Source organism: Python bivittatus, unplaced genomic scaffold (genome assembly GCF_059951505.1).
Source record: "Python bivittatus isolate LINGU-HERP-01145 unplaced genomic scaffold, Pbiv_v1 ctg000980_np1212, whole genome shotgun sequence".
NCBI classification, from domain to species: Eukaryota; Metazoa; Chordata; class Lepidosauria; order Squamata; family Pythonidae; genus Python; species Python bivittatus.
In genome coordinates, this window is record NW_028277125.1 from 37,278,345 (window position 1) to 37,297,844 (window position 19,500).

Sequence of the window (19,500 nt, forward strand, 5' to 3'; positions counted from 1 at the left end):
CTTAGGGATTGAAAGATGAAGACAGTGATAACATGAAAATACTCTTTCAAGACTTTTGTGTTATATCTCTTAAAGTATGGACTGTCTTTTCCTTTAGTCTCTGAAGTGCTTAGAGTTATTCAGTCATTCAGTGATTTCCAACTATGAATGACTCAATGGGGGTAATTTCACTTGGACTATCTTTGAAATCTTGGAAACCTCTGCTTGTGTCATCAATGAGAGTGTCAAGCCACCTTGTCTTTTGTTGAACTCCTTTTCAATTGCCCTTGATGTTTTTCTCAATACCAGGGCCTTCTTCAGTGTCACTTGCCTTCACATTATGGATCCAAAATATCTAAGCTTTAGCTTCATTGTTATTGGTTCCAGTAAATAGTTGGTTTTACTTCATTTAGTATGAAATGTTTTGTTCTTCCAGAGGTTCAGGGTATTTTCAATAACTTTTTTTCAGCACCACAATTCAAAGACTTCCATCTTTCTTTGTGTAGCCTTTCTGATGGTCCAGCTTTCATAGCTACATATTACACCTGGGAAAACCATAGCCTTGAAAATATATACTTTTGTTGTCAGTGTGATGTCTCTGCCCTTTAATATTTTGCCTAGAGTTACCATTGCCTCTCCCATATGACAGATGTCTCCTTATTCCATAGCTATACCATCACTGTCCCTGTCAATTTTTGAGCTTAGGAAGATAAAGTCTGTTACTTCCTCAACTTCTTCTCTGCCTATTTGAATTGAGTTGGCATTGCCTATTAACATCATTTTAGGATTTTTTTTAATTGCACCAGCAGATTAGGTTTTGCGCTCTCTTTCACTTTCAACAAGAGATTCTTTAAGTCTTCCTCATTTCCAGCCATCAAAGTATGATGTGTCATCAGCATATGTAAGGTTGTTGATGTTTCTCGCAAGCTTATAATTCCAATTCCTATTTCATCTAGTCCAACATTTCTCATGATATATTCTGCATATAAATTAAATAAATAAGGTGATAGTAAACAATCTTGGTACATTCCTTTCCCAATTTTGAACTGTTTAGTTGTTCCGTATTCTGATCTAATTTTAAGCTAATTTTAAAAATCATTATGTCGGGCAGGCTATTCTTAGAGTATTGAATAAAGATAAATCTAGGTTGTGCCCCAAAATACCTCTGTGGCTATCAGCGCAAGAAGCATTTTATAGTCGAAAAATGATAAGTAAACATAGATGGTTAACTTACCGTGATGTACTAGAATTTTCTCAAGGGGATTGCAAAATGAAATCAAGAGAAGATTTGACAACAAAAGGATATACTTGTCAATGGTTTTCTTATGTACAATTATAAGGGTTTAAAGTGGATAAAATATTTTATGGTTTTGAACAAAGCAATATTGAGTTTTAAATAGAATTATGTATTAATGATGAACATGTTATTACTAAAATGTATACACTTTTGCTGAAACATGAGACAGAAGAAGAACATGTAAGAATGTATGATAAAATGGGCTAAAAATTTGGCTATAATATACAAATGGATCAATGGGAAAATATGTGGTTGAAAGGGTTGAAATTTATATTATATTCTAGTCTTAAAGAGAATTTTTATGAAATGATGTATTGTTGGTATTTATCACCAGAAAAATTGCCTAGAATGTATAAAGGCACTTCGAATCTTTGCTGGAAATGTGACAACATGAAGGGACCTTTTATCATGTGTGGTGGACATGTAAAAAAGCAAAAGAAAAGATACAAATACATACATTAATTCAGAAGATTTTAAAGATTAAAGACAACTGAAATCAGAGACTTTTCTTTTGAGACTAATGGACAGGCAACTGGAAAAAAATCATGGAACTTTGTTTTTATATATGACAACTGCAGTGAGACTATTATATGCTCAAAAGTAGAAAGGCTCAGCACTACCCACAAAGGAGGAATGGTTGATGAAGATGATGGAACTTGCAGAGATGGCTAAATTAACTTCCTTGATCAGAGAAAAGACAATATCTACATTTATGGTTGACTGGAAACCCCTTATAGACTTTTTGCATGAAATGGAAAAAAATGTACTTATGACTTATGGTTGTGATTATTAGGAAAAAATTGGATAATAGAGAAAACTGAGCTTTTTTGTAATCATAGAGCAACAGATAACTTTGTAATCATACTTATATTTGCTGCAAAGGAAATTGGAAGCTTCTTCTTTCTATTTCTTTTTATTCTCTCTTTTTGCACTTTTGCTTTTTCTCTTTTCATTCTCTTTTTCTTTGTTTTCTTTATTCTGTATTAGCTTGCATTAGTTTTAATGTTCTCTTTAAAACTTTTAATACAATTCATATTCTGATCTAACTTTTGTTTCCTCATAATCATACAAACTTCAATAGACAGATGAAGTAGCCTAGAACATCCATTTTTTGAGGACTATTCACAATTTGTTGTGATCAACACGGCCAAATGCATTTGATTAATGAATAAAACAAAAATAGATGTCTTTCTGGAATTTCCTTGCTGTTTCCATTACCCATTGGATGGTGGCCATATGATCTTGGTGCCAGTGCCTCTTTTGAATTCAGCAGGTAGAGTATGTAGTGTGGAAATGCATAAATAGCAATAGTACTAACGATAACAACTGGTCCAACTGACATTTACATTTAGACTGTGGAACTAAAGGGAAATGCAACCTGATCTCTGCTGCCAAACCAGTATTCAAGTGCCCTGGAAGGTTCCACATTTGGGTCCCTGGGAAGAACATTATGACAACAGAAAGATCATCTGGATGTAAATGCACTTGTCCTGTTGTTTGTTTTCTTTGTTCTCCCCAATTGCTCACTCTCCTTCCTTCCTTCCTTCCTTCCTTCCTTCCTTCCTTCCTTCCTTCCTTCCTTCCTTCCTTCCTTCCTTCCTTCCTTCCTTCCTTCCTCTCTGCCTTATGTTTTAAAATATGTACAGGGCTTACACAATTGTAGACACTGAGTATATGAATAATAATAGTAGTAATAATTTACCAACTTAATATTAGAATCCATATTAGCTAACACAATAACATCTAAAACATAGATTATTAGAATCCATATGAGCTAAAACAATAACATCTAAAAGTTACTAATAAGCAACCTTATGTGGTGTGGAGATGAAAGGGTAAGAAATTTAAAATAAAAAAATGAGACTTACTCAAAGTAAGTATATGATTACAGCCTTGTCTTCCAAATTACTATTCTGTCAATATGATTGTATCATTGACCTTGTTTGCATAACATGCCAAGCACAAAGCCATAAATCAGGAATGGCCAACTTTTCAATGGCCAAGGGTCATGCTTAATACTTTTGGAACAACTGAGGATTTGTGCAGTCTCTTTTTGGAGAATATGAGGCTCTACTCTATCTTCTTTAAAACTATGATAACTTTTTTTACTGTTTGCTTATCAGTTAATTTCCATGAGCTTCTCACCTCCAAATAGCAGTTAAGTCTGCTGTGAGTTTTTAGTAGTCATGGTTAGAGTGGCTTCCAGGAGTTGAAAATAGAGAGTCAGTCACTGTATAGCCCATGCTTCTGCCATTAGCCATAGTTTACAAATGACAATAGATGGAACCGTACAACATACTAAGCCAAAATGAAATCAATCTAATTGTGGCTTAGCATGAGTCTAGTCACTGACTCTTAGGGATAACTGTAATTCCTTGTCCTTTCTGAGGTTGTATAATCAGATTTCTGCAATAGGAGATTGTCTTCCATGGTTAGTACATTTCTGACTGTCTGGTTTGTTATTTTTAACATGAGTTTATGCAGGCTCTTTTCAGAGAGTGTCCCTGGATCACAGGGCACATCTGCCTCATTCTTGGAAATGGAGGCAAATTTCTGAGCTTTCTGAAGGATGACAGCAGATATAGTTTTAAATACATGTCTAGTTACTATAAGTGCATCCACAAGCATGTACACACAGACGGCTTTCTATTTTTGCCCAAGATCTTTGACACTCCTTGACTCAACAGCACATTTACAGCCACTCCTAGTAGGAACATGTCATTGCACATACCTTACTGATGGGGAACTAAGGCCCAAGGAGAAAAGGCATGGCTGGGTGTCATGTAGGAAGATTTGTTTGCAGAGAAATTGACCCAGTTTTATTTCTCCCCTGAATATTCTCACAGAGAAATGAATCATAGACATAGAGCTGGAAGAGACAAGTACCTCAGTTACTCCAGTTCAAGAATCCAGGACATCCTCAGCTCAGATGTCTCCATGAATGTCAATTTATCAAACAACCTTAGGCAAACCAATCAACCAACCAATCTCAGCACTAAAAATAAGATAAAGAATAATTACTACAGTTATTTACTGTATATCCTATCTTTTACCTGAAGGTGATTTGCAATCAACATCAGTGATAAAAACCAAACAGAAAAAAATACAATTTAAAAAAACAATAACAGGGCAATTGACAATAAAGACATGGAAGGAAAGAGTCCAACTGGAACAGGCTTTTAGGGTTGCTGAGCTCTACCTTCTTCCTCCTCTCTTCAGAGAGCTTTATTACTAGGCAGTTGATAATAATAGCTATAGAGTGCAGAGTGGAGGGTGCAGTCAAGGAGACTTCTAAAGTAGTTTTCCTGCCTGCTTTTCTTCCTCTTCTGGGATCTTTCTTTTGGGGCATTTGTTTTGGAAAAGGGATAAAAGCCCAGTGGCAGCAAACTTCTGTGATAGTCTTTGAATTATAAGCTGGATCCATAAGCTGAGGTGGACAGCTTTGGCCAGCCAAGGGCCACCCTTAACCCTTGTGAGGGGAAGCTGACACCCACAAAGTGGCTGGAACCACTTCCTATTGATGTGCTGAGCTGAGAATTAAGAATGAATTTGTTTCTTTAATGTGATATGTCTGTTCAGGTCTTGCACTACAATTTTCATGTGTTTTCCATCTCAACATGAAAAGAAACCATAATTCTTTCTGTTTTAGCAATCATGGACAAAGAGTGACCTGAGGATGCCCCCCTCCTTATTATCTGGCAGGGATCCTAGAAAACAATTGTTGAATAGGCAGAAATTCAATAGATGAAGCTGTGCTGTCATTCTATCATTGCTCCAGGCAGTAGTTTATGGAATTCATCTAAACAGAATTCATCCCCTGAATTTCTATTTGTTATGTGGCAGTGAAAGTCACTTTAGATGGGAAGGAGGGAATAACTCTACTATTTGTGATCTGCCTTTCAGAGTTCTTGCACTGATCAGTGTAAACATTTCAGGGAGAGAGAAACATGTTTTTTTCCTCTGTCTCCTTTTAAATTATAACCATTCTTGATTAAGTTTTTTTCAGTTGTCTTAATAAATATATGGCTTTATTACTGATAATAAATACTTTTGCAAGTTAGATGAGTTACATAACAATGAATTATAAATATGCAACCAATTATATCTTGCTTCTTGTCCTCTTTGTACCAGGCAGTTGCTTTGATACAATTTTATCTGCAATTCTCCTTACCTTGTTAGCACAGCTTTTCTGTCATGCCTCCCTGCTTTGAACTTCTAAAGCTTTGTTTCACAGCAGCAACATTACACACTTTGCTCTGAACCAGCTACTGCTGAGGCAATCCTAATAAGGATTAGTATTCAGATAGATTAGGAACTGGAACTGAGAAAAGCACAGATATACATTTTATGGCACATCACTAGGAAATATCTAATTCAAAAAAGTAACTGAAGTTGGACTGGTGAACCCTTTGCTCTATTTCTTCTCAAGCCCTGTGCAGAGGGCAGAGGTAGATTTCATCATCTCTGGTACCAGTCCCCTGAAACTCTCCTTAGTTATCAGCTCAAGACAAGAGGACAAAGATCAATAAAAGAAACATAGGGTAGGATAGGGAATGACTTCAAGCTGTGCTCTTAAAATTTGGAATGGTTGTGTGTTAATCTTTCCACAGCTCTTATTGTGTATAGAAATGTACTATTATGTGACTGTGTCACACAAGTGACAGGATTTAGCATCCAATTCAAGACAACGTAAAACAAACACACAGCAATGAATCCACGACTTGCGCCAAGACAGGGACGATTTGATAATGTTTTGTTGAGTAAGATGTAACTAGCTGGGTTTAAGCCACACATAATGGTTTATAAATCTCAATGGCTGGGTTCATATATTGGGTTTAGCTAAAACCAAACCAGCCTCATTAATCATTCTGAGGGATGTTTTACCTGCTAGCATCTCCACTGAAGTGTGCATACAGCAGCTGGGTTATTTCCATGTAACCATATCTAGTAAGTGATACATTCTACATTCAGATACTTTGAAAAGCTATACTGAAAAGAGAACAAAGAAAGATCTCTCAAAACATACTGCATCTTTACAAACTGAATAAAACTAGTCTTTCATATATGTTAATTATATTAACCTATACAAAATATTTACTTATTTTAAAAGCTCCACCTTGGTCCTTCCTTACTAGTATATTTGCTAAAAACCAAAGGGTACTGGCCTTGTCTTGTCTTGAAAAGCTAAGCAGGGTCATATCTACTTAGTATTTGGGTGGGAAGCCCAAGGCTACAGACTGAGAAGTTGAAGTATATCCTGGAATAAGGCAGTGGCAAATCACTCCGGTACTTGGCCAAGTACAGTGAACATAGACATCTCCATGAAGCCACTAGGGTTGAGATTGACTCAGAATAGACTTTTTATTAAATGCACCACTCACTCAAACCTTAATTCATATTGCAATCCTTAAGCATATATCTGAAAGTATTCCACATTGAACAAAGTGGCTGGATTTGCAATAACATGCCTATTCATAGATAACTTAATAATGGTTTATAGCTTTAACTTGATTTTCGAGGATTGCATGGCACACTGAACCAAAAATGAGCTATATAGCCTGTGTGATTATGGTTTTGTGGTTCAGTGAGTCATGCTATGCAAGTTGAGCCAGCAAGACATATTTGAGTCAATACGCTTTGAATCGCACTGACTCGCATGAAAAACAGGGAATTTCAATTATTACAGAAACTGACTGCCAGATTTTTAACTGGTTTAGTCACAGGTGGAGTCATACTTCTTTATAATGGCTGTAAATTTGCTTCCCAGCTAAATTTAAGGCGGTTGCACTACATTTAAAATGCAGATGATCCAATGTTTGCTTTCTGTTTTTGCCCCAATACATTCTTTTGTTTGGGAGAGATGGAGGAAATTCTAAGAAAGTGGCCATCAAATCTTCATTCCCTTCTTATTTTTTCAACTGTTGTTTCCAGGCAGAGAATTAAGCATCTCATTCCCAGGTCAACTTTATCTCCTGGTTATTGACACATTTTTAGGGATGGGTCAAGAAATGCTTCAGATAAAGATCTATTATCTGTTTCTATGTGGTTTGGGCAGCTGAAATTCACTCAGCAGCATAATATAGTATTTCCACTATGAATGACTGCTGGAGTAAAAAAAACCTAACCCCTCACATTTATTAATAGCAGCCATCTCATAGTTATATGCTTTCCATAAAATTGTAGTAAGAAACAAATACTCTGGACAAGAGGAGTTGCTCTTCCTCATATAACTTTCTTACATCTTGTCTCTCCCCATCCCTGGATCCCCTGTCCTAGGGGATCTGTAACTGTTTCAGAAATACAAGCACATTTTCCTCATTGTTGTACTTTTATATTGGAGAAATTCTGTAACCACTGCATTTGTGTAGCAACAGTTAAACATACAGGATGATTAGTTTCATATAAGAAAGGGATGTGGCTCAAAGATGGTCAGAATTCACTCTTGATTAAACAGATTAATCTCATTTATTCAGATGGAGAAAGCCAGCTTGATGTAGTAGTTAAGGCAGTGTTTCTCAACCTTGGCAGCTTGAAGATGTATGGAATTCAACTCCCAGAATTCCCCAGCCAACATGGGGAACACATCTTCAAGTTGCCAAGGTTGAGAAACACTGGGTTAAGGCATCAGGCTAGAAACCAGGAAACCGTGAGTTCTAGTCTGGCCTTGGACATAAAGTTAACTGGATGACCTTGGGCCAGTTCCTCTCTCTCAAGCCTAGGAAACAGGCAATGGCAAATTATTTCTGAAATCCTGCCAAGAAAACTGCAGGGACTAATCCAGGCAGTCACCAGAGTCGACACTGACTCAAAGCTCCCCCCCCCCCCCGCTCCAATTCAGATGGAAGTGGAGAGTAGAGGAAGACACTGGTACTTTTTTTCTGAAAGCAGTATTCTGCTCATGCTCAAGATTAACCTTTTCTCTTGAACATCACTTCACATTAGGTTCCATAAACTATGGCCTAGGGTGCTAATCAGTCAAGTAAGTCATTAGGCTCCAAGGTACTTTCCTTAGGGTGCACTTAAAGCCATCTTTTCATTTTTCCTCCTGTGTTCCAAATAGGTATCAAACTCATTGCTTCCTCTGGAATAAAGCTCACAGCTGGCATGATTTCCTAGCTGAAGGAGGATAATAGAAATATAGTCAGGGAATATCTATTGCAGTGATTTTGGGAGTTGAAGTCCACACATTTTAAAGTTGCTAAGGTTGAGAAACACTGATCTATTGACCTTGAATGAGTCCAAATATGCAGGGCCAAGTGCTGAAGGAATTTGCTAGTGGTCTAGCTCAGGCTTTACATATTATCTTTGAGCAATCCTGCAGAACAGTTGAACTGAAGGAAGTGAAATCCTCAAAAAGGGGGAAAGAAGGATTCAGAGATCTATAGATAAGCCAGTTGGACATTTGGACTTGGAAAGATTCTAGAGGAGATTTTAAAATGATAAATTATTGATCACCTTGAAAACAATGGAATAATTATTGTAAGTCAGCCATAGGCTTGTCAAGAACAATTCTTGTAAGATTGATTTTATTTCATTTTTGTATGGGCAAAATACAATAGATTATAGTCAATAGATTATAGGACTACTGAGGGCATAATATATGCCACATTCATGAAGTGAAGAAGCAGGAGCTAGAAACATTGTTTTCTACCATGACTCCTCTACTCTGGAACAGCTTCCCTCCAGAAGCTAAGCTGGTCTGCTTGGTTGTGGACTTCCAGAAGGTAGTAAAGGCTCTACTCTTCAGGAAGGTCTTTGGGGAGTGGATTTCATTTGTTAATTAATTAATTTTTAATATACAGTACTTTATTTTTAATTGCTGATATTGTGTTTTTGTTTTATTATGTTGTAATTTCCTGTGAGTTGATTATGATATGGTAGCATATAAAATTAATAAATAATTAATCTTGATTTCAGCAAAGTATTCAACAAAATATATGTGGCATTCTGATTAGCTAATTGTAGTGTTATAGGCTGGATGGCATATTTCTTAGGGTTGTTGTGTTTTGGATTTAAACAGAGAAAAATGTTTCAGAGTGTCTACGGTTATACATGTAACACCAGTCAGCAATTCATTCCACCAGATACATTTTCTCTGGATTGTGCTATAATTATGAAGGTCAGTCACATAATCCTTGGGAAAAATGCAGCTGCTTTAAAAAGTATGTAGTGCCTACAGGTGCTACATTACCATTTCCATGAGCTCCAAAGGACTTTTGATTGTTTCTAAGTCAATGGAATGTTGGAAATAAATTATGTAAAGGGGTCAGGTCTTGGGTTGCCTGCAAGCAGGATAGTTCTGAAAACAGAACAGGACTAAATTTGATAGGAGGAGGAGAAGACAGCAAAAGAAAGATCAATTATGAAAATGGGCAGAATCCAGGCATGTGGTTGTGGAGAAAAACATCCAGAAAAAAAAATCCCAATCCCCTTTGGAAGGGGCAGTTGGACAGCAAGCTTGGACCTCTGCTGAGTGTTCCATTCTTAAGTCTGTCTCTTTTCTAATCACCAGGATGGAGCTGCTGTTAAGAGGTTGGAAGGATTCCAGAAATCACCATCGGTGTGCTTTCTCTATCTTGTTTCCTTTCAGATCTGAAGTGCTGCAGAGTCCTAATATTCATTAGTGGATCCATAGCCAACTTGAACATCATATTCAAAGAGTCCTTACCAACAGTCTTTATAAAACTGGAGTAAGGTATTTACTGTGGTGCTGCAGGCAGTTGGGGACTGTCCCACACCAACACTTTCATTAGTGTGTTGAAGGGGTGGAAGAAATATTTACCAAATTTGAAGAAAATGAGTAAGATAGCTAATACTCCAGAAGACAGAAGCAAAATTCAAAATGATATTGATAGGATATAGAAGTAGGCCAAAAATAACAGAGATAAGTTCTTTTCACTTCACAGTTCTTGGGGAAACCTGACTTGGTAACAGTGTGTGAAAAATATTTTGGAATTCTAGTCAGTCACAAACTGAATATTTGTCAGCCAGGTGATGTGGCTGCTAGAAAAGCAAAGGCTGTTGTTGTCTATACCAACCGAATTATAGCTTTCAAATTATGGGAAGCAAAGTTCCTCCATATTCTACATTGGTCAGATACCACTTCACCTATGGGGTGTAGTTCTAGGAGCCACATTTTCAGAAAGATTCAGAGAAAGTAAAATAGGAACAGAGAAGGATAGAAGATGATCAAAGGAGGGAAACTAAGTCCTGGGGGGAATTGGGCATATTTAGCCTTGGGAAAAGGTGACTGAAAGGGGAATATGATAGCACTTTCCAAGTATTTAAAGGGGTGTCACACAGGAGGAAGTGAGGCGTTATCTACCATCACAAAGTGAAGCATAGAGAACAATGGTCTTAGTTACAGATTCCAGTTGAATGTTAACAAAAACTTTCTAAACTTAAGATCAGTTCAACAGTGAAATGAGGCACCAAAGATGGTGATGGGCCTCCTTTTATTATATTATGTTGATATGTTCAGAACCTGGGCAACCATCTGTTGGGGATGCTTTAATTTGGATGCTTTAATTCTTGCACTGAATAGCGGGTTGGATTGAATGTCCATTTCCAATTCTGTGACTTTAAGTTTATTAAATATGACAGAGTTCTCTAGGTTCATACAACATGCTAAGCTATAAAGCATGATTTACAAACTGCAGTGGTTGGGATCAGACAAAATTTAACCAAAGCAAATCATGTTAAGACTATGTTTGCAGAACATATTAATCCATAATCTATGATTTACAAATCATAGTGGTGAGATAGGACCAAATAAACCAGGCCACTGCATTAAACTATAATATGTTTTATATACTTTGACTTCATATGTTATAGGAACACAGCCACTGTGCTTTGTTAACCACAGTCTTAGTATCTGTGTGTGAAAGCCACTATGAGAACATACTTGTATGTGCACTTATAGGAGAGGGTGGGGCAGGGGGAAAAGTTTCTTTTTTATTATTTACTTTTCTGAATGGTACTAGTGTTAAGATGTAATATAAGAGATGCTGGAAAATTATGTTGGGCCTTTTTTCTGGAGATGATGGAAGAGCACTCTGGTCCTGTTTAAGAACACCCTGTTCCCTAGAAATTTTCAAAGAAATAGCTCCATTTATTTGGAGTTGAGTGGGTGGGTGGAAATTGCAATTTAAAGCAGTATGGGAGGAGATCCTCAGGGACTTACTGAAAAGTGTCTTATGGGAGTTGGTGTGAATGTGAATATTGAACCCATTTGTCAATTTTGGGTGAGTAAATAAAAATGACATTAAAGGAAACCCTCAGTTATGTACTTTATGATTTGTGGAAACCAAAGAAGGTGTTTCTAAGCCTGCTGAACTACAGATCCCATCATACTGGAGTGCACTGGCTGTAGATGATCAGATTTGTGATCTGACATACCTGGAATGTACAACGTTAGGGAAGACTGAATAATCTGAAATAGTCCATCAATAAATCTTTTGTAATTATTTATGGTGCTGATTTGCTTGGAGGAATCTGATTAATCTTGGGATTTGGGGGAATCAACCTGTGTTCACTTGGGGGAAAGATAAATGCATTAACTCTACTTTGCTCGGGTCCTAAAATAGTTTATCCACTATTTTTATTACCATAAATACGGCTATGTTTCAGATCTCTGTTTATGTCAGAGAAGGAAAGCACAGAAATTTTTTTTAAGCATTGCTTTCCTCTTTGTAATAACCTTGTTGTGCTGGCTCCTTACTCAAATTCTTCAGGTTAATCACATACTGGGGCCAAATGCGTTGTTAATAGTTACAGATTAACCACCAAGGTCAGTGGCTACAGGAAACAAGCTGCTGTGGCAAAGCAAAATGTTAATGGACCTTGACAGGACATTTTGGAAGCATACCCTTCCCCACAGTGGAATGTGGTTGTGAAGTATGCGTGTTTTGCTCAGGGCACAGTGATTCCCATCGCTGCCAGCTCGGTGGAATCTGCCTCACCCTCCTTTAGAATTGCCACGTGCACACAGATTGTTCCCTTGTTAGATTCACTGTATTCACTCTCAAGCACCCAGGCAGAACCTAGGCCTTCAGGACACAACACAAAAAAGCAACCTGTGTCCTGATTGGCCAAAGCGGATGCAGCAAGCCGAGAAAGGGAGGTCAAGACATGGCAGAGTCCAGACAGTGGCTCCTGCGTGCCTGTTGTACCACATCTCTTACCAGGGCTGTCATGGTGCTTCTGCCAGCTGCTGGTGACATGTTAGCATACGTGTATGGCTTTTTTTACATTTCCCTTTACATTATCTTTTTTCCCTAATTATATTCTAGGGAGATACGAAGAATAATCCCAGCATGGCATCATTGTTTACACCACGATTAAAGACAGCCTCCTGGAGTTGTTTTTGACTGTATTTCCTTTTCATATATATTTAATTTAATTAATCATACTATAATGTATAACAATATAAGAGACAGCAAAAACGGAAAGATCAGAAGAATAATACATAATAATTCATTCAATTCCTATAGTTAGCTGCTAGGTTTGTTACTGTGAAACACAGAAACCTAAGTACACCTTTCTTTGGATCCATGTTGTTTAAAACTGTGGGACATTGTTTTGGCCAAAAAACTACCCCACAAATAAAGTGCTTTGAAGAATCGACAGTTAAAAACAGATGTGTTCTCATCTATTCATCAATTCTTAGTTTTTAACTGAGTTACTTAATAAGTTATATTAGCTTATTAAATTATATTTAACTTAATTATTTTTCCTAATAGATCCTTTATATAATTGTAAGTCTGAGAAAAAATACTGAATATGGATGTTTTAAATATCTGCATACTTCTTCTGGATCACATGTGTACCCACAGATATGTGTGTCTATGGGTATGAGTACAGAGGTATATGGAGACATGTATTTATACTTTCAAGTTTCTTATTTTTCTTTTCTAATTCTGTGGGTTTTTTAGTTTTTGTGTTGTAGGTTTGTTTATTCATTAAAAATGAATAATACATATTAATTAGAACACAAAAGAAAATGGAATGTATAACATATCAAATATAAAAGTGTATGAAGTGACATTTTCAAACATTGGTCTTTTTCCGTGTTCTGGTCATTTTGACTGGATTCGTACATTGTGCTCATTTAAAATGTGGCCTGTGTCTTTTTGGCTTAACATGTTTTGTGGACCCAACTAATTGTGATATATTCAATTAGCCATGGTTAAACATACTATGGAGAAGTGCAGTATAAAAAAGCCAACCTTGTTTGTTCAGTATTTCAGTGGACATGGTCTAAGGAAATCTTCATTAACCAAAGAAGGTAATGAAACCATATTTCAGCAAATAAATCTTGCATTGATGGCCTAATCCACCTATTTAGATATGCTGATTGCTTTCAAAGGTTCATTTGCTTCCCTGCAGCTTTTTCTTTTTTAAAGCAAACATTTAGCACTGCAGTTGTTATTAACAATGATTAAATTATTGTGTATCATTACAAGATAAAACCTATGAGAGGACTGACATAAATAGGATTAGATGAATCTGTTATGTTATTACTTTACCTATGATATAAAAAATCAATGACTACTTAAACATGAGGTGAAGTCCAACATGTGTGGAAAAGAAGGTGGTTCTCACTCCATTACCTCTGAAGTCTTCTTTTCTCAACCTGACACCCTCCAGATGTGCTAGGCTGGCTGCACTCAAAAATTCCCATCTGGCTGAGCAATATCTGGAGGGCTGTAGGTTGGGGAAGCCGCCTTACGCTGATGAAAGAAATGGCAATGACATAGCAGAACCAATATAGCAATAAGACTGATGTGCTTGTCCTCAGCACCCCTGGTAACCCTCTCCCAAAAATCTTGAGGTTGGTTAATGTGGCCTCACATGAGACAGTTCATAAAAGTTTTCAGTGAATTGATGCATCATAGTGATGGAATGATCCTAGGACTCAGCACACACCTGTTCCACTTAGAAAATGCATAACCAAGTTGGTGGGAAAAGCCCGAGACTGTCTGTGGAGTCATTAAGAATCATGCCCAATGAGATGATTGGGAGATGGAAGGAATATTCATTCCAGTGGTGGATATCTAATCTGACTGACTGATGATGTGCTGCTCAAGTCGATGTTGACTCTTATCAGCCACACAGACAGAGTTTCTCCAAGGGCTATCTAACTTTTTCCTAGCATAACCACAGAAGCTAGAAAAGAATCCAAAGTTCCCATCCATCTTACTGTGTTCCAGCCCTGTGCGCCTTTTGTTCTTTGTTATGATAATGCTTTGCCATGGTCAAGCTTTCCCAGTCGTCTGACTAGGCCACTTTACATTTTTTGCTGAACCAGCAAGGCAAAGGCTCCATCCACACAGGGGAGCAAGAGGAACGATCCCATGCTTCCTTCCCAGAATCACTTTGTAAGGGAATAGCTACTGGGAAACAAAGGGACATTATTTATGTAAAACACGAAGCCTCCAGATACAGTATAATTTTTTTTAAAAAGCCCTAAGGGAGCAAAATCCCAAAACAACACACAGGTCTGAGCAAGCACAACAGCCACAGGGGTTGACTATCTGTTCAAAAATAAAACTGGGAAAGTGGAAGTCGGGGCGGGGATGGGACAGGCAAGCTGTAATGCCTTTTGAACACCTAACAGTTTTCCCCAGCATGATGCTCTCCAGATGCTCATACATGATCCTACATTTATAGACTTAATGGAAGTCCACTAAGCACTTGTGGAGATCATCAAATTGTGACGGTCTCTATCTTGTTAGAGACTATGGAAGGAAACAGGATGCATTGACTGGCTGACTGATTGCTAGAAAAACATTCAGGCAAAGACCACTGTAGCTAGGAGATGCTGATGCCTTTCAACATTTTGTTGACTGCTTTAGGCTTTGAGGAATCTTTATAGGTCATTCTTGCATTACAGTCAACGATCTCTTATTCTCGTCTGTATTGCATTAAATGATATATTCAGTGCCCTCCCCTGTAATCAGAGGCATATTGTTAGTCCTTTTATTTTTCGTTTCCATCCCCTTAAATTGGACTTTTTCTTTTTTTCTTTTTTTCTTTTTGGCACATTTGACTCCTGGTAACTGCCTGGACAAGTCCCTGCAGTTTTCTTGGCAAGATTTTGGAAGTGGTTTGCCATTGCCTGCTTCCTAGGGCTGAGAGAGACTGGCCGAAGGTCACCCAGTTGCAGGACTAGAACTCACTACACCAAACTGGTTGTAAAAAAAAAAGAAGAAAAAAAAAGGACTGCTTCCTCTTAACAGTTTAAGATGTTTAGTTTGGACAGAGCATTAATCCAGAAATGATGTCTCAGAGTTTCGTGAGTCCCCTGAAAGCCTTGGATATGGCTCTATGAGACTTCCAAAAGTTTTTTTTTTTTAGCTTTTCTTTTATCATGCCTTTCTTATTTTTATAAATAACTCAAGACGATGAACTTAATATTCCTTCCTCCTCCTATTCTCCCCACAACAACAACCCTGTGAGGTGAGTTGGGCTGAGAGAGAATGACTGGCCCAAAGTCACTCAGCCAGCTTTCATGGATAAGACAGGACTAGAACTCACAGTTTTCTGGTTTCTAGCCTGGTGCCTTAACCACTAGACCAAACTAGCTCTAAAAGTTGTTACTGAATTGTAATTTTAATGCAACAGAAGGGTAAAATAATTAAACAGAAGACTAGAGAATAATAACGTGATGACATGCATTAATTATATTATTTTAATTCTGTTCAAGAGTAAATGAATTCAAATCTAGGTTTTGTTTGAAGTCCACCCATTATTTTTGGTGCAACTCCATTAGCACGCTCTTAAAGATCAAGTATCAGCCTTGAAAAGTTGTTATCCCTGATAACTAAAGCCATAGTTCAGCACCATAAATCTGCTGTCTCTCTCTTTTCTTCCTCTTGTATGATAATGTGGAGGAAACTGAAGTAATAGTTTATGGTTACATCTGAAATAAGAACTGTGGTTAATTCAGCTATAGTTCTCTTCCCAGTTTGGTGTCCTCTATATCCTGGCCTACAGCTCCTCTAGTTAGCAACAGGAAGGGACTAGCTTGAAGAAGCTTTTTAAAAATTAAATGCAATTTCGGTCCAGATAAAAACTGCAAGATGCAATTATCTTAAAATATCAGAAGAGAAGCTTGTGCATATAACGATAACCTATAGTTTAGCGTTATGTATTCTTTCTTCTCCCAGTAATTTATTCATCAGATAAGTAAACTAATACCCATAAGTACAATTTCCAGAATCTGACAAGGTGCAAAAGTCTTAATCATACTTTTAAATACAAGTGAGAACAAAACATTTAAAAAGTTTTCACATGTGGTTCCAAAATGCACATTTGAGTCTAGGTGTCCCCCTTTAAGCCATCTGTGAATGATGCTGTTGTGCAAATAAATCATGTAGGTTTTACATTTCTGTCATAGATCGAACTCGGGAAACACCAGTAAGACATTGATTTTTAAGGAGTGCCATCATTCAACGGGGACTTTAATACTTTCTTTTAACCCACGATTGAAAGTAACTGTTTCATCAGCCCTGCTAGTGGTATCTATAACCAGCATACTTCTTTTCTTCAAATATCCCCCCCTGCCTCATTCCCTAAGCATGCACAGACAGAGTAGCACTGTGAATGTTTAAAAAGGAAGTCATGTAAAAACATATTACAGAAAGGTATCACTCATGCAGTAAACTGTGATGCTAATAGCATATCCTATGTTAAGAAATCTTTGTTTCCTCCACAGATTTTTTGGAACTTGGGGTGGGGTGGGGAACTATCGTGAATTTTTTTCTGCCAGAAATTTGAAATCATAGCTTAAAATAATTTTATCAATTGTATTGTAATCATAAGCAACGGTTACATCACCTTCAGTGTCTCCAATTTTCAAATGCTAATACTAACATACAATGCATATCCCTGTTGGGACATGATTATATTATGTATTTTCTAGAAAAATGAATAAAAATGAAACAATTAAAATAATTTAAAGGATGTATGCTCCCTACATGTACTACTCAAGGGCAGTGTCCTTTTATTAGTTCAGACTTTTTTTCTCCAATGAGTCCCAAATCAAATCTATATTTTCTCTCAACAGAAATTCCTTATCCTTTCGGAAAGATTTTCATCCTTTTTAATAAAAATTGTGAGATCTCTTTCTCAAGTGCTTTCTCCAACACTGGAGTACAGTATTTAACAATGCAGCCAGCTTTATTTTTTTATTTAAAACATGACAGGAGGAGGAGGACTCCTGCTGGATCAGATCAAAAGCATCTCCAGGCCCAGGTTCCAATTCCCATCAGATAACTCCGGAGAACCCATAAGCAGGTAATGCTTCTGTTAATTTTGACTCCCAGAACCCATGCTGCTGCTGGATATGGAGATCCCCTGCAGTATCTCAGCTATTACAGCTGTTAATAAGCTTGTCCTCAGTGAGCGTTTCTATCCTTTCTCCAAACTACCCAGACTGTGGCCGTTGTCACAAGATACTATAGCCCATTAATCTGCTCATTCATGCACTATAAAAAGGAATTCTCTTTTTTTCACTCTGCCAGAGAGAATTAAAACTGCAATTTGTTTTGTTTGCACTAATCCATGAACTTATATACCTTTATCCTTTATCTTCTCTAACTTAAAAAAAAAAAAAGCATGGGTGTTGTTCCAAGCACATATTCTTTGAGATGCCCTTTTAAAAGCGTTTTCTGGAACAAGGCTGCACATCATCACCCATCAAATAGTACAGGATGATAGCAGCCTAAGTAAGCAATATGAAGGAAATGCACATTTTGGATATCAGCTTGTTCCAACATTGGCTGAGAATTATGATGTGAGGTTCAACAAGTCTGGAAAACAAGGAATTTGGGGTGCTTCACCCCAAATATTCCCTCTTTTAAAATTTTTCCTAGTCACCTAATTAAAACTTGTACCGATTATCTTGTCTAGCTGCCAGTCTACAGTGATTCTTAAAGGTTTGTGAACCCATCTGAATTTTCAATACCTGCATAAATATGATTGAAAACGTGATCTGTTCTCCACACAAGTCCTAAAATGAGATAAAGAGAACCCAATTAAATAAATGAGTCAAAAACTTTGTAATTGTTCATTTATTTATTGAGGAAAACTATCGAAAACTACAAATCATGTGTGATGTCCTATTTATGCAGAAATATTGAACATTCAAAAGGGTTCACAAACTTCTAAGCACCCATGTATCTTCAGGCAGGACATACTGCGCTGATGAATGACAGGTATTTTTAGTGCTGTTTTGAAAACTTCCAGTGACTAAAATTGTATAACCAGTTTGTTTCACTGATCTTTAAAATAAATAGATGATTTTCTGCCTGCATTTGAGTTAATTGTTCTGTGAATCTTAAATGAACTTTCCTAAAATGAACTCAGGTTTGCTGAGGACTCATGATTACATTAAGACTTGGAGTGAAGGGATCTTTTTTGAAATGTATGGATAGCTCACCCCTATAACAGGACAGGATTCCCATAAGATGTGTAGGCAGTGGCAATAAGAACTAATGCAGAACCTACCGTTTAAAATTTTCCACACTTTTGGATGTCTGATATGGTACTAGTGACATTGGGCCTACTGAAGTTCCAGTGTCAAACAGTTATGCTGAGTCTGTATAAGGCCACCCAGGATTCCAGCTAATGCCATCACTAGGACTGTGTAGTATTTTTGGTTTATTCTTCAATGATGCATTAGGACTTTTAACTAGAAAATGTGTAGATGTGCAACTTGCACTGTCTACTAGTACTGAGGAGGGATGATACGCACAGAATACCAAACCTCTAACTCCTGGAGTTTGCATAACAATCACCCGTTCTCCAGTTTTTAAAGATTTGTGCTATAAGAAGTAGAATAAGAGATAAGAAGTATCTCATTTTAATCTCATTTAACTAAGGTACTTCAGGAAGTAATCACAGCTATCCCTTTAGACTTACTCCTTCTCAGAGTAAGTGGGCAAATATTCTCCTGCCCCCCCCAACACATAGTTTCTAATGGAAGCTGTGGATGAGGCCTTGAAGACCATAAGGTAGCCTTGCTCCACAAGGTATCTAGAAATGAACTAGAATAGTTATTATCCTGCCACTTGGCAAGAGCATCAGGAGCAAATATCAGATGGCTGCACTTGGGAGGCCATAATAATAATGGTGATGGTAATGATAATTTATTAAATTTGTATGTACAAGAGTTTCAACATGAGTAGCCTCAAGACAGACCCACCCTGATTGCCTGTGGG